Raw genomic sequence first — 17,415 nt, forward strand, 5'->3', positions numbered from 1 at the left:
ATTTCTTGATAAGAAACAGATATGTTGGCAAGAAGCTCCCCTCTTTCCCCATCCCCCACTAGTCACTTCCTAATTTGTGCGTAAATAGTGTACATACTTGGAAGATGTTTTTTCTTTACTACCAAGCGAGGACTACATTCTGCAGTGCTCACATATGCAAAATCCAATTTAGACCCAATCCTGCAGCACTGACTCGGAGACAAATCCTGGCCTTACTTGTTTCCATAGCAGAGAGCTCACTGGAATTGTCCTTGGCTGGGCTTCACAGCTGGAGAGGACTAATGAAATCCTGGAGCCTCCTTCCACTTTTTCAGGGTGATTGCGTAAGATTTTTGCAGTCAGATGACCAGTCTTGTCCTCTACCGCATCAGGGGCCTGAATGATGATGCTGAGGAGGTATTGAGCATGCAGAATTTTTCCTCAGCATCCCAATAAGAAGGTGGGTTCATTCCTGTCCATTAGTATTCTGCGGAGACTGACTGGCAGTGTAGCCCAAGGCAAGTAATGGAGCTGTCATCTATGGGTGGAATAGGGTCTAACTCATTTTACTTTCTAGCATTCAGAGAGGGAAGAAAACAGCCTCTCAATAAGCCCTTCCATTTCCAGCCCCAAAGTAGCAGATGTATATGGGAGCCTCACTCTCCCTGTGCATGGGAAAGAAGAGAAGGGCAAGGTCTGAGGAATGTTTTTCAGGGGCACTGGGGAGGTAATCTGCACAAAAATCCTAACTCTTCCCCTGAGCAGTCCTGTACCACCTGCTCATAGGTCACATTCAGAGCCCTTTTACCTTCCTTCCACCATACATTAAATCATTCCACACATCAATTGTGCTGGTGTGGAAGTATAATACTTGCTGTAAGGGGCTAACAGTATTAACAGGTGCATAAGCAGGACTCAGGATTTAGTACTCACATTGCCTTCAATAGGAGTTTCCCTGAATAAGGGCTGCAGGGTTATTAGCGTTATTTATTAAATAGATTGTGCTCAGATACTTCAAAAAGACACAATGCTATTGAAGATAACATTCTCCTCCTTTATCTGGTAATTTTTTTAGATGTTCAGTCCTGTGAAATTATTTGAAACACTTCTACCTTAGGTTAAACAAGATAACATTGGCAGTGCTGGGAAAAAGAACCCAGGAATTTTGGCTTCTACTTTTGTCTCTTAACCACCTATTAGAGCACATTTCTTTTCCAAACTCTCTTGAACCTTTTACTCTGTGTTACTCTTTGATACGAGTGATGTACATTGCTGTGCACATGACTTAGGTCTTTATGCTGGTTTATTTATTTGCTCAGCACTGAGCAAATCATAAAGGAAGACCTGGGCTTTGACCCAAGGAACTTTCAATCTAAATTAATAAGCCAATACAGCTGAGCCACATAATGGATCTAGAAAACATTACACATCCAACAGATATGTGTAAACAAAAGAGTGACAGCATGTTAACATTAGTTTGTCTCAGGAGCCATGTTCTCACTGGTCTTCCACTTAATGACTGCCCTGCTTGTCCTCTCTAATGAGTCTGGAAGACACAGAAGGAGAGTTAATGCAGCTCAGTAATTAGTACGAGTCTCCCTCACCAGATTCTGGTACACAAGAAGGCGGTTAGGCTTTATAACACTATACAGCACATATACACAGACAACAGTTTCACAACCCTCCTCCCAAAGAAATCTAAATCAGCGTGTCTAGGGTTCTGATTGGGAGATAGGAAGCCTGGATTATATTTCCAGCTGACAATGACTATTTGACCTTAAGCAAATCACTTCACCGCTCTGTGTGCCTCAGTTTTCCCATCTGTAAATTGGGATCGTGATACTTTCTTTTGTACACTGTTGCGAGATCTATGGATTAAAAGTGCTGTGTAAGGGTTAAGTATCAGTGATACAAAATACAGATCACAATCTCAAGCAATTTTTTTTCTGGCTCAGCTTTCTCTCTATCATAATAGTATAGCCTAATTTGCTAAAGCACCCAACATTTGACTGAAATGCACAGGCAAAGAGGGCACTTCCCAGTCAGTTTTTTTATACAGTTAGGTATAAATTAGAAGGTTTTCATTACAAATAAGAACAGCCGTACTGTGTCAGACCAATGGTCCATCTAGTCCAGTATTCTGTCTTTGACAGCAACCAGTGCTGGATGCCTCAGAGGAAATGAGCAGAATGGGGCAATTTATCGAATGATCCATCTACTGCCATCTAGTCACAGCTTTTGGCATTTGGAGATCTAGGGACACCAGGAGCATAGGGTTGCATCCCTGACCATCTTGGCTAATAGCCATTAATACACTTATCCTCCATGACCTTATCCAAGTTTAAATCTACTGAAAAATTAAACCAAGTGGAAAGAGAAAAAAATGCTCATTATTATAAAGGCTAATAGCAACAGAATAACACTAACATAGAGTGATTTCAGTACAATCTGCCAGTTTGTAAATATGGGGTATTTTCCTTGTATTTAAAAAAGACCCCCATGTCTCAATGCCCTGGAAATAGCATGCCAATCTTTTCTATTCTAATGTGTTTCTCCAGAGAGATGCCTGGATTTGACCGAATCCCAGGATTTAACACCCCTCTCATTGGCAAAAATAGTGTTGGAAGACTTCTGTTCTGAAGCAATAATCATTGTTGCAACGGGGAGCAGCTGATGAAGTAAGGAGCCAAAAGAGTCAGCAGCCTTTTAAATTTAAGCAATCATTATTATAGTGAGGAACTTGTGTGCATGCAATTCAAATGCTCCCTTATCGTTCAGGATATACTAATATTAGCTATAGAAGACTCTTGAGAGAATAAACATGGAATTAATGCAATTTAAGAGCAAATGCACTCATTGACCTGGAGGTAGTGTAACACATTACAAAAGGGAAGAGTCATCCAATACTATCTGTAAAAGGTTTAGGTTATGTCCCAATCACAAGCAAATTAAGTCTTTCTGGTAATTCAAGTTTGAAGAATTATGAAGAAAATTGCTATTAATGATTCACCCAAAGCATTATTTGTCTAAGATCACAAAAAAAGAGAACAATCAACTCAGAATGATTAGGAGTAAGCCGCATTTAAGCAACTCTCTCCTTATAATGGGTAAAATTATAGAATAATCACCTGATTGTACTTCCATTTACTTCAGTGGGTGCAAGAGAGGGTCCTAGGTATCACAAAAAGCCAATGAAGCAAAAAGTATATATCAGTGCAGGGAAGAATTAAGGTGCTGATCCAGTAAAGCACTGAAGCATGTGCACAGCTTTCTAGATACCTGAGCAATCCCATTGTCTTCAATTACATGTTTTGAGTGCTTTGCTGCTTCAAGGCGTATGTGTATGGCAGTGAAGGAAAACAGAGATGTATAGAGAAAAGAAGATAAAGAAAAGGAGCAGGTACATTGGCCTTTTTTATATATAGTCTTATCTTATTTTCTAAACTAAGCTGTGCCTGATTTTCAGGAGAAAGTAAGAAGGGATTTAGATATGTATTTTATTAATAATGGTGGTTCCCCAGGAAACAGATTTTTTTTTTTTTAGAGAGTCAAGCACCAGAAGTGCTGTGATATCCCCATGGGTGTTTTCTTAAAATAACAGACATGAAGCTTATCAATTAATAAGTTATTGTTAATTAACTAAAAGTCAGAAAAACAAGCAGACTTAGTAACGTTTCTTATGCAGATGCAAAAAGAACGTAAGACTACAGATAAAACTCTAACAAGTTATAGCTCCAATCTTGAATATTTTAACTAATACATTCCCAAAAAACTATGCAAAGTGCTGGCTCAATGGCCATGAAGAATGAAGTTCTCTAGCTACAGAACAGGTACAGCTCGGGCAGTTTTTCCACATTACTCTGTCAATGTGCCTCAGTCTGGATCACCAGGGAGTCTGAAAGGATAAGTTAGTGCTTAAGTACATTTTGTCCTTGGCTTTTCTTATGTGATTGTCATCAAAAGCACTGATTTTTATGGTGTTTTTTAGTCCGTTAGAAACTGAGATGAGACTACCAACTCATTTCACATTAGACACCAAGAGGGATGCAGGTGCCCAGCTGCCACTCTAAGTGCCTAAGTCCAACATTTAGGCACCACTGTTATTCACAATCCCCCTGCTCAGCTACTACCTAATCTTGGAGGCAGCTAAAGTCCCTAAGCACCTAAGTTTCTTCCGTTAATGTTCCTGAGGTGCCTGAATTTCGAATGGGCACCGCGGCTCCAGTTCTGACAGTGCCCAGCAATTTGGTGCGTAACTCACACCTAAACCCCAGCAGATTCACAAACTAGGGATTCCCACAGCTCTCTCGCCTGTGGGGCCTAATCCAACAGATATGCTCTGAACATATCTAAACCCATGCATATGTGTCTCTGCTCTCTCTTCTGCGAATGTTGATCTTTTCAGTACTTACACAAGCTTCATTACCTCTGTGCCTAAAAGTGGATTTGGAGCAGGACTGTGACTTTCAGCCTTTAGGAGGCAAAACTCCCATACACTAGTAGGTACTCAGAGGCTACAGTGATGAAGGTCATATAACTATCTAGAACAGAGATACCATAGATTCAAAGGAAAGATTTCCCAAATAAGTACTGATAAATACCTCAGGATTGGACCTAAAGTGCTCTGTGATGTTGTCTGGGGATATAAGAAAGCACAAAGAAAGCAAGAGTGGCATGTTTGGAATCTCTAGATATCTGCCATGTGCAGCACTTGAAACAGAAACTCTAGAGAACCCATTCCTACATATCTAATTCTACAGTAAGATTGTGGGAATAAGATCAATTTATAACACCTTGCACAGAATGCTCACAATGCTTGGTTTCTGGCGATTCAGAAGAGTAGGCCACTGGGTAATAAGAACATTAAGTACTTTAATAGTATGTTTGGTCAAAAATGTTCCCACAAAAACTGATTTTTGATGCAAAATTGGGGTTTTTGATGAAATGACAAAAAAGAAAAAGTTTCACATTTTCATCAGAAAGCTGAAAGCCCCAACTTTTTGGTTTTTCAACTAAAGCATTTTGGCCAAAACCTGAAAACTTTTCAGTTATTCCTCAAAAAGTCTACATTTGACATGGAAAACTTGAACAATTTTTTTTTCACTTTTGTCTAAACTTTCTGTAGGATTTTTTTTCTGACCAGCTCTTTTAATAATGACAACAGTACAGCACCAACAATAAAAAAAAAATCAAAGTAAAAACGTTAAAGAGAATGTAATCCCAGTCCTGCTATATCTGTTTTCCCTGAGCTAAAATTCATATAGAACATATTTGACAGAATTTCCAGTGGAGTTTGCAGTGTTCCAACAAGTTACTATACTGTTGCAATCTTATACAGTACTTTCATTTCCCGCTGCTTTCCATGTCATATTTGCCAGTGATGGACTTGGCCAGGATTCAAGACTCAGTCAAGAATTAATTCTGATCGCAGTTCCAGGAGCCTAAATTCAAAGAAACTCCTTTGAAGTTCACCCAGTTGGATTTACATCATTTTAGCAAAAATCGGAATCTGGCTCTCAACTGCTTCAATTTGAACTTTGGCTAGGACTATTGCAGGATATATCCTCAGGGTTAACGCAGGGCTTATGGCATTCTCCAGCTCTGATCTTTCCTAGGACCTATATTTCATTACAGCCTGTAATGTCCTTTTCTAATAAAATTTCTTGGAACACCCAGGGTTAATGAATTGAGGTCAAAACATTTTAGGAGCCATTTTTTGAGTGGGATAATTTCATTTCAATATAATTTATATATCTGCACATCATTCATTAACATGGTTGAACGAGCTAGATATTCTAGTATATATTTCTAACTAATGATGATATATTACTTTTTTGTTCTCTAAACATTTTCAATAGAAAGACATACACAGGCAGTGTGTATAATAGGCTAGGGAAGGCTGTGCCTCCTCAAACAGTCCCACATGGCCCCACCCTGAGGCCCCCTTCTGCTGCTAGTTGGCCTCAGCCCATGCATAGGTGCCACTGGTGCTTAACACCCACAGGCAGCCAGCTGCCCCTCTTCCTCCCAGCGCTTGCTGCCTGCTGTTGGCTCCCACCGATCAACTACTCCCACTCCACCCCAGTGCCTACTGCCTGCCGGAATCAGCTGTTTCACGGCATGCAGGAGGCACTGGGATGAAGGGGGAGGAGTGGGGATGGGGCATGCTCAGGGGAGGGGGCAGAACTGGGCAGGAAGAGGTCGGGAAGAGGCAGGGCAGGGGGGAAGAGGCGGGGTGGGGACCTCGGAGAAGGGGTTGGGTGGGGGGCAAGGCCTGGGGCGGAGCAGGGGATTGAGCACCCCCCCAGACCCAGAGTAGGCCGGCATCTATGAATCCAGAGTTTAACAATCTTTATAGGTTAAATATTAGGAAAAAATATCTAACTAACTCTTCCTTGCTGCAGATTAAGCCCATTACTTCTTGCCCTGCCTTCAGTGGACATGCAGAACAATTGATCGCCATCCTCTTTATAATAACCCATAACATATTTGAAGACTGTTATTAGGTCCTCCCTCAGTCTTCTTTTCTCAAGACTAAACATGCCTAGTTTTTTATACCTTTCCTCATAGGTCTAATTTTCTAAACCTTTTATCATTTGTGTTGCTTTCCTCTGGACTCTCTCTGATTTGTCCATATCTTTCCTAAAATATGGCATCGAGAACCGGACACAGTATGCCACTGAGGCCTCACCAGTGCCAAATAGAGCAGGGACATTACCTCCTATGTCTTACATACAACACTCTTGTTAAGACACCCCAGCATATTAGCCTTTTTCACAACTGCATCACACTGTTGACTCATACTCAATTTGTGTTCCACTATAACCCCCAGAGTCTTTTCAGCAGTATGACTGCCTAGCCAATTATTCCCCATTTTGTAGCTGTGCATTTGATTTTTCCTTCCTAAGTAAAATAATTCGTACTTGTCTTTATTGAATTTCATCTTGTTGATTTCAGACCAATTCTCTAATATGGTAAGGTCATTTTGAATTTTAATCCTGGCTTTCAAAGTGCTTGCAACCCCTCCCAGGTTGGTGTCACCTACACATTTTATAAGCCTACTCTCTACTCCATTATGCAAGTCATGAATGAAAATATTGAATAGTACCAGGTTCAGGACTGATCCCAGTGAGACCCCATTAGACTCATTTCCAGTTTGACAGCAAACCCTTGATAACTTCTCTGTGAGTATGGACTTCCAACCTGTTGTGTACCCACTTCTATAGTAATTTCATCTAGACCACATTTCTCTAGTTTGTTAATGAGAATGTCATGTGGGATTGGGTCAGAAGCCTTACTAAACTCAAGATATCTCACATATAAAAGAAGGGAAGGAATGGAAAGGGAGAAGAGGGAGGGGCTGGAAGTAGAACAGGCAGGAGAGAAGCCTGTCATCCTACCCTAGTTCCTTGGGACTGTCCAGAGGTTGGGGTGGATAGTAAGAGAAGAGGACACTGAAAGAGAGAGCTACTGTGGAGTCACTGTCAAAGGATTAAGGGAATCTAGGTTTCATATAGTCAGAAATGAAGGCGCTGAGAGACAAAGAGGCCAAAGCCAGGAGGCCTCAGGCTAGCCAGCATTATGCAATTAGCCCTGCCCACTACACCTGAACCAGGTGTTGGATTTAAAAGAAGGAAAGTCCAGCAGCGAGGGGTGCCTGAAGAGGAGAGCAGTCGAGCTGAGTTGTGGCTGGAAAGGCTCCAGTGTGGCAGTCCTTGAGGCCAGTGTTCCTGAAGAGGAGTCTAGAGCAGGGGTCGGCAACCTTTCAGAAGTGCTGTGCCGAATCTTCATTTATTCACTCTAATTTAAGGTTTCGCATGCCAGTGATACATTTTAACGTTTTTAGAAGGTCTCTTTCTATAAGTCTATAATATAGAACTAAACTCTTGTTGTATGTAAAGTAAATAAAGTTTTTAAAATGTTTAAGAAGCTTCATTTAAAATTAAATTAAAATGCAGAGGCCCCCGGACTGGTGGCCAGGACCCGAGCAGTGTAAGTACCACTGAAAATCAACTTGTGTGCTGAAGGCGGCACCAGTGCCATAGGTTGCCTACCCCTGGTCTAGTGGGATGAGAGGCTCAAGCCCAGAGAAGGGCAAAAGATGCTCCAGCACTGTTTGGTTTGATATTAGTTTTACTGACAGACCCCAGGGAGAAGCTCTGGGACCATTAATCTGAAACGAAGAGTGTGATTCCATTGAGTTCTGTTTGACTTTGGAAAGACTTGCTGTGGATCAAGGCAGGGCTGGGTGAGAGGACTTTGAAGAGGCCATGTGGGAAAAAACAGGTTAGGGCCTGAGTGGTTAGAGCTGGACTTGGATACTCCAAAAGAGACTGAACTTGAAAGGTGACTTGGCCAGGGTGATGGGCCATGGAAGCTGCAGACTGTTGCAGAACCAGAATGGCAGACAATAGGTGGTGCTAGAGTAGAATAGCCCCTGCAACACGTAGTCCTGGCCCAAGGGAGTGTTCTGGCTGTGAGTTCCCCCATTGCAGGCCTCCAGGGAAAGGAGAGAAAAGGAGGCCTCCAAAAGTAATCATACTGGGTCTATATCTTAAAGGCTCAAAGGGATGTAGATAGTCCTTTCACCATTTTGTATTAGGGGGCTAGAATCACTGTTTACACTACTTCCAGATACTATTCTGTGGTGCGCTGAACTGCCTCAGCATTAGGCCTACCAGCCATGTACTGCTTCCAGCCATGCTCCTTGTGTTTGAATGTACCATGTTAGTATGTAGTGCCTGAATCAGACATTCTTCTTTTCAGGGAGGAATTCTGGTGGAATGGGGAAAATAAAAATGTGTTTCAGCTCATGCTCAAAATGCATAACTCCAAATAAATTCAAATGGAAATCGATTAGAGTGACATGGTCCTCTCTTTCTGAGAAAAAGAAACATTTGACACAGGAATTGCCAAAGCTCTATTGTGGGAGACATCAGTTCCCATATAATAGTTGTGGTTTTGCAAGTTTTTTTTTATTCCCCTGGTACTATTCTTCTGGTTCCCACAGAGATAACGCATGTCACAGACTTTTAATGTGAAAGTTGCCAGATGTTCCCAGTAGAAAGCAACCCCTTGATCTTTATCAGATATTTGATATCCCCTTCATACTTCACGGATTTGAAAGGTACATCTAAACACCAATGGCCAAATCCTGAAATCCTGACTCAGGGCCTGACTCTGCCAACCTTAACCACATTGTGGGATTGCCTTGCTCCAGTAGTAGTCCAGTTGATTTTGGGACTACTGGCAGAGTGAGCTGTTACTCAATATGAGTAAGGATGGAAGAATCAGACTCGCAGTTTGTAAAAACTCCTGACTCAGGTAAAACTCCTATTGAGAGTGTAACCTGGAGAGGAACTACATAAGGGCTCCATGCTTTGGCCCCAGGGATGAAGAGGAATTATTTAGGATGAGAGTATAGCTAGAAGTAATGGGAAGGAGAAATTAACTGACAATCAGGAAAAACCTCCGGTGACAGCTGTCAAGATATGGAATAATCTCCCAAGACAAGTGGAAGAAGCCCCATTTCTTAGGACATATAAAATGAGACTGGACAAGACACTAGAAAATGTAAATTAAGAAACAGCCCTGAACTGCAAGGTGGACTAAATGCGTTTCATACAAGCTGGGAACTTTGAACTGGTTTTGCTACATTCTCAAAGCAGACTGACATCAATAGAATGTTAGCATTTTTTCTTTTTTATATAATTTTCCAATTTAATGCTTAAAAATATACATTCATATACTTCCAGATTTAACAACAGAGACAAATTACATGTTTTATTACCTGTGGACATGGAAGATAAGTTTCCCTGTGAATGACTGAGAATCAGGCAAGTCAGCATTGTCTACTTAAATAAATTAGAAGAGATTCATAATCCTAAATGGGTTGGAAATGTATGTAATGAGTAATACTATAACTAACTGTTGTGGCACACTTACTTTTCAATGTTGGAGCAATTTGACTTTCGCACTTGCTCAATTTATTGTATGTCCTATGTTCTGACATTCCGGGTGCAATACTGACCAGTGAGGGGCTGCATCACCCTGGCCCTGCAATGTGGAGTGTCTCCCAGTGCTTTGCTGCTGTAGCCCCCACCTGGGCCACTCACAACAGCCTTTCAGCATGCAGGTCACACCCTGAGTGTTTGTGTATAGCTGCAGCCTGCCAGCCACACATCCGTCACACTCTGGCTTTCACCAGCCATGGTTACCACATGCAGGGCGACCCCAACACACTCTCCTTCCCAAATTTCCCCCCAAAACATGGGTTCTGACTCTCCTGGTCAGTTGAGATACTTTAGGTCCATTGCCCCTCCAAAGGGATCAATAGCCAAGAATTTGCTACTTTAGCTGGAGTTATCCAAACAATTCAGTTTAAGCACAAAACTGGATTCATTTTTATTAAAGAATAAAAGCATCCCAATAAGATTAATGAATAAAGTTTGTTTAGCTACAAAGAGAGATGTTCTAAGTGAGCACAAGTGTAAGGCATTAAAGTCTGAAACGGTTACAAGAGAAATAAAGATGGAACACTTTCTAGAGCTAAAGCTTAACAAGCTAGACTTGGTTCAAGATAAAATTCTTATCACATGCTCCCAGCAACAGGGCTGACCAGGCAGGATCTTTCCCAAAGTCAAATGGCTGCTTCTTTTGTCTTCTTAGGTGAAAGAGAGAGAGATGGGTAGGGAAAGATCTCTTGGGAATGTTTTGGCCCCTCACTTTATAGTCCAGTCCTCATTTGAAATGCATTTACCTGAGGGTTACCCCTAGATAAAGTTAATCCCTGCTGTGAGGTTGGAGTCATGGTGTCTCATGATGAAAGATGTTTCATGCTGTTGTTTCCTAAGATGCAGATCTGTTTGTTCCTGCCCCCTTTCCTTACCAAAGAATGGCCACTTGACAGCGTGAACTCTGGTAAAATTTAAAAAAATCTTTCAGTTCCATGAAGAAGGTAAGAATATGATTAAACATTATATTGTAATAATTTTAAACTTCAGAGTATGACATAGAACTAAAATAAAAGACAAGCAAATAATAATCCATGGGGATTTAAAGGGGAACTAGCAGCCTTTTAAAAAAAAAATCCACAGGAGCTAGGAGGTGAGTATGGGTTCATTGTTTCTTCTACAATACCTTGCATCAATCTAGTTGTGCCTGGGTCTACACTTACATTTGTGTCCCACTAATGTAAACTCCCCATTACACCAACATAGTAACGCCACCTTCCAGAGCGGTGTTGAGCCATGGTCCATATACTCAGGTCACACATCATGAACGTAGACATTGCATTACCTGTGTTTACCCTAAAAGTCCTCCAGCAGCTGTCCTGCAATGCCCAACATTGACAGCTCTGGTCACAATTATGAACTCCACTACCCAGAGATCACAGAGAACAATGGTAATCTGCCAGTTGGGAAAGAAAGTCCCTGCTTGTAGCTTTCTGAACAGTCCTGTGTTCGTAAAGATGCGTGCATCATGCACCTTTTCTGATTAGTCAACAGTGACGTCAGTGAAGTGTCCCCAGTGATCCAAACATTTTCTGTTGGTGTACGCTGTGGCAATGTGGTCTGGTACCAAAGTAAGGATATGAGTGCTGAATATTGCTCCATCGCAGTTCAAGAACCCCACTGCTGCAAATCTATCCACTATGCCTGCACATTGCCCAGAGTCACAGTCCTGCATAGCAGGAGACAATTAGTAGCCCGGTACACTTGCATGACAACAGCCTTCACTGTAGATTTTCCAACTCCAGAATGATTTCCCCTGACAAGTAGCAATCCGGCATCCCAAGTTTCCATACTGTGATTGCCACTTGCTTCTCCAGTGTCAGTGCAGCTCTCAGTTTGGTGCCCTGTGCTGGAGGGCTGGGGTGAGTTCGGCGCACAGATCCAGGAATGTGACCTTGCACATCCAAAAATTCTGCAGGCACTGCAAGTCATCTCAAGCTTGCATTACAATGTGATCCCACCAGTCAGTGCTAGTTTCTCAGTACCAGAAGCAGTGCTCCACCATTTGCAGCTGTGCCGTGAATGCCAACAACCTTAAACTGGTTCTTGCTATGTCTCACAGCAATCTTCCTTCCAGAAAATTGTCATATTCCCCGCAGCTCTTCTAGTGACTCTGTATCTGCAAATACCAGAGGATCATAGAATCATAGAATATCAGGGTTCGAAGGGACCTCAGGCGGTCATCTAGTCCAACCCCCTGCTCAAAGCAGGACCAATCCCCAACTAAATAGGATCATGTGGCCTGTGTTTACAACGCTCATAACAGTAGTGTGGAGTTGTGCAGGCTCCATTCTTCTGTCAGAGATGGCTGACAGCAATAAGTCCCAGGCAAATTCTGGGGATTTTTAAAATAGATGTGAAAATTATGGGATAGAGATGACTTTATGGAGCAGAAAATTTTGTCCAAACAAGCTTCTGTTCCAAACTCAGTACTTCCTTTACTAATGCTATCCCTGTTTGGTGGGTGGGTGGGCGTGAGAATCTCTCAACACCCCAGTTGTCTATACACATTAGGGTGTCATGTATCTTAGGCCAATATTATACTTGTAACCCTTCTGCCCCTCTGAGTTGGCAGCAACAAGGGCCGGGTTCAGTATCCAGGGGTTCCGTTTCAATAACACAATGCAAAACCGGCTTGAGCCCCCACCCAGTGACCTGGGACAATTACATACCACCACCCCCCCCGGGCGCCTCTAGGAGGCAATACTTCCCCACTCGCAAGCACGGAGTCTGAATGTAGCAAAATCCTTTTAATAAAGGAGGGAAACAATGCGGCATCACATTGGAGAAGCACCACAAACAGGATTATAACACAAACCATAAGCAAAAAAAACCCACCTCCAAGTACGTTTGGCAATGTCCTTTCCCCCTTAGGGTCTTAAGTCCAACAACCCAAAAGTCTCTGGTCAGTGCCACCCCAGAGTTCAAAAGTTTATCTGCAGAGTTTTACCCCCCCCCCCCCCAGCCTGGGTGGAAATGGGGGGGCACACACAGGGTGTTAAGGGGCACCTTACGTGGGCCAGGGCCAACTGCTCCGCCTCTCCATGGAGTTCTGCTGCAGCCTTCACCACGACCGGCTCCACTCCACCAGCTGTGCTGCTCTTCCAGCCGTCCCCGCAAACCGCTCCACTCACTGTTCCGTGGGCTGCTCCAACATGCTGCAAACAGCTCCGCTCTGCCAGCCGCTTAGTGATAGATCTTCAGGCTCCCCCACTAGTTAACACAGCACTCAGTGATCTCAGCTCAGTAAGCTTAGCTCTTTTAGTGATTTCAGCTCGTAGTAGGGGAGCCCCGGTGCTGGTGCACCATTAGCCCAACGTGAATTCAGCTCAGCAGCTTCTAGATAGACTCCTAATAGAATCAAAATTAGCTCTGCTCTTCAACAGTGGAGAGAAGAGAATGTGCAATTAGCATTCAAGGCCCTCAAAAGCAGCCCATACCCCACACACACACCCCCCAATCCCCAACCTCTCTCAATTCATGGAGTTTTGGCACCCAAGTCCCTTGTCTAGCAAGTGCTATTTAATTGATGTTGAGACATCTCTGTCATAAGGCAGTCTCGTAGTTCCTCATTCACATAATTAGGGTGACAACACTTTATTCCTCCTGCCCCAATAACAAAGAAATTGGGGATCTCAGAGCTGTCAAAATAACCATCCCAGGCTGCCGTGGGCTATGCTAGGCAGGGTGGGTGTGCCAATGCAAATACCTGAAATTCCTTTCCACACTCCCCATAATTCACCACCAGGTGTCAGGTGTCAGCTCATCCTGACTCTGCTTACATACTAAACTGAGATGAGACTTATTATAGTAGCATTCACTCACATATAGAAAAAATGCCTGGATGGTTCTTTTATTATGACCCCTGTTTGTTACCTGAGTTGGCTGGTGACAACTTATACACACAAGATCTCAACTCAGAAGTGTCCCTTATTAGCATAATTAACCTGAAAACAGATATAATTTAGGCAATTTCAAACCAAATAGGTATAAAACAAAACAGCATCACAGCTTTCAGCTGGCATTGTGATTAGTATTAGTCAAGGACAGGTTCCATCTCAAGAGGGAACCCTTTCATCAATGAAAGAGCAGCAGTGGCATGATAGCTTCTAGAGAGAGTTCCAAACAGTCATCATCACCCAGGAAAATGATTGTAATGATCTCATCTTAAGGGGGGCAAGGTCAAAAGAAGAGCACGTATGGGATGACTAGGGTATGAAAGAAACACAAGGCATCCCAATGGCTATAGGTGTGATGGAGGAGGAGATCAGATGTAGTATCTGATTTTCTTTCAGACATTAGTGTATTTATCCTCACATCATCACTGTGAGGGAGATAGGGAAGTAGTATTATTTACAGATGGGGAACCCAGGCACAGGGAGATCAAGTGACTTGACTCATAGACTTTAAGGTCAGAAGGGATCATTATGATCATCTAGTCTGACCTCCTGCACAATGCAGGCCATACAATCTCACCCATCCACTTCTATAACAAACCCCTAACCTATGTCTGAGTTATTGAAGTCCTCAAATTGTGGTTTGAAGACCTCAAGCTGCAGAGAATCCTCCAGCAAGTGACCCGTGCCCCATGCTGCAGAGGAAGGCAAAAAACCTCCAGGGCCTCTGCCAATCTGCCCTGGAGGAAAATTCCTTCCTGACCCCAAATATGGTGATCAGTTAAATCCTGAGCATGTGGGCAAGACTCACCAGCCAGCACCCAGGAAAGAATTCTCTGTAGTAACTCAGATCCCATCCCATCTAACATCCCATCCCAGACACTGAGCATACTTACCTGCTGATAATTTGGCAATTGATCTTTGATTAATTGCCAAAATTAGGCTATCCCATCATACCATCCCCTCCATAAACTTATCAAGCTTAGTCTTAAAGCCAGATATGTCTTTTGCCCCCACTACTCCCCTTGGAAGGCTGTTCCAGAACTTCACTCCTCTAATGGTTAGAAACCTTCGTCTAATTTCAAGTCTAAACTTCCTAGTGTCCAGTTTATATCCATTTGTTCTTGTGTCTTGCCTACGGAAGTCCCAGTGTAGTGTCTGAATCAAAAGATCAGTCTTCTTTTCAGGGAGGAATTCTGGTATACTGGTGAAAATATTCTAGAAGCTACAAATACATATTTTAAGTGACATTGTTAATGTCTTAGGGCTGGTCCACACTAAGAAGCGGGGTCGAACTAGGGTATGCAAATTCAGCTACGTGAATAGTGTAGCTGAATTCGAAGTACCCTAGTTCGAACTACTCACCCGTCCAGACGCCGCGGAATCGAAGTCTGCGGCTCCAAGGTCGACTCTGCCACCACCGTTTGCAGTGGTGGAGTACCGGAGTCGACCGCGGCGCTTCCGGAGTTCGAACTATCGCGTCCACATTAGACGCGATAGTTCAAACTCCGAGAAGTCGAACTCACCGCGTCGACCCGGCTGGTAAGTGTAGACTAGCCCTTATTCAGAGTTTTAGTTTTGTCTGTTTGCTTATTGTTCTTTATAAAAACTCCTTGGCAGCTTGACACTGAAATGCCTTTTTCTCCTAGGGTGCTTTAGTTCTGGAAAAACAATGAAGTATATAAAGAATTACAGGGCCTTTGCAAACAGATACCAGTAAAATGAGAACTTGCATGGTCCTTGAGAAGTGTCACTTTAGGTGAGGCATTTGGTAAATATAACAGGACTAAGGACATGTCCATCTTAGTGGGTACATGCAGTAACAAACAGAATTACACATTTATCCAGTACACCAGAATAGTCATGAAGAAGCTCTTCTGGTCCTACAGGAAATTGTACAAGCCACATGTTGCCCTTGATCTTTATGTGTATCTCTGAATGGCAGTTCTGTTGCAGAATAACAGCTGTATATAGACACCTCTGTGTGTTCAATTTTTTTTCCCTTCCAGATAAAAACACTAAGGAGCCTTACTGTATGTGCCCGGAATAATTCTTGTTTGAGAATATATATATAGTATTACAAAAATATGTGTTAATCACCAAGAGTCACTAATTTGATGCTCGGAATAGCTTAAACCAGCAGTTCTCAAACGTTAGCAACCCAAGGACCCCCATTTTTACTTTAAAATTTCTGCAGACCCCCATGTCCCCCACTCAGCCCCATGCCCTGCCCTCATTCCGCCCCTTTCCCCAAGGCCCAACCCCACCTCTTCCTGCCCCCGCTCCACCCCTACCCACCTCTTCCTGTCCCCTCCCCTAAATGCACCCCATCCCTGCTCCTCCCCCTACCTCCCAGAACCTCCTGCATGCCACAGAACAGCTGTTCCCCAGCATGCAGGAGGCACTGGGACGGAGGGGGAGAAGTTGATCAGTGGGGCTGGTGGCCCCGACATGATTCCGCCCCCTCCCCTGAGCACACCCTGTCCCCACTTCTCCGCCTCCTTCCCCGTGCCTCTCAGCTGAACAGCTGTTCCCTGGCATGCAGGAGGCACGGGGAGGGAGGGGAAGGAGTTGAGGGACAGAGGGGGAGGAGTTGATTAGTGGGGCCTGTGGACCCCCTGGAGTACCCTTGCAGACCCCCCAAGGGTCCACAGACCGCAGTTTGAGAAACATCGGCTCAAACTATTTAAGCTAATTTTTACAAAACATAACTATGAGTATGTTTACACTGCAATAAAAGACCGGTGGCATGGCTGCAGCTGGCCTATGTTAGCTGACTTGGGCTTGTGGGGCTGAGGCTGCAGGGTTAAAAATTGCAGTGTAGATCTTCAAAAAGAACAGGAGTACTTGTAGCACCTTAGAGACTAACAAATTTATTTGAGCATAAGCTTTCGTGGGCTACAGCCCACTTCATCGGATGCATAGACTGGAACATAGAGCAAGAAGATATTTATACATACAGAGAACATGGAAAGATGGAAGTAGCCATACCAACTGTAAGAGGCCAATCAACTGAGATGAGCTATCATCTGCAGGAGAAAAAAAACTTTTCAAGTGATAATCGAGATGACCCATAGAAGGTGTGAGGATACTTAAAATGGGGAAATAGATCAAATTAGTGCAATGGTCCAACCATTCCCAGTCTCTGTTCAAACCTAAGCTAATTGTATCTAATTTGCATATTAATTCAAGTTCAGCGGTCTCTCTTTGGAGTCTGTTTTTGAAGTTTTTTTGGTTGTAAAATTGCCATCTTTGAGTCTGTCACTGAGTGGTTAAAGTGTTCTCCCACTGGTTTTTGAATGTTATGACTAGATGATCTCCTGAGGTCCCTTCCAACCCTAATAATCTATGATACATAATCTATGATGTCAGATTTGTGTCCATTTATTCTTTTGCGTAGAGACCGTCCGGTTTGGCCAATGTATATGGCAGAGGGGCATTGCTGGCTCAGGCTTTGAGACCTTGCTGTTTCCCCCCCTGCCGCCTGAGCCCCATGAGCCTAAGCTAATTGACCCGGACTCTGAGAC

Source organism: Mauremys reevesii, linkage group 1, assembly GCF_016161935.1.
Source record: "Mauremys reevesii isolate NIE-2019 linkage group 1, ASM1616193v1, whole genome shotgun sequence".
NCBI classification, from domain to species: Eukaryota; Metazoa; Chordata; order Testudines; family Geoemydidae; genus Mauremys; species Mauremys reevesii.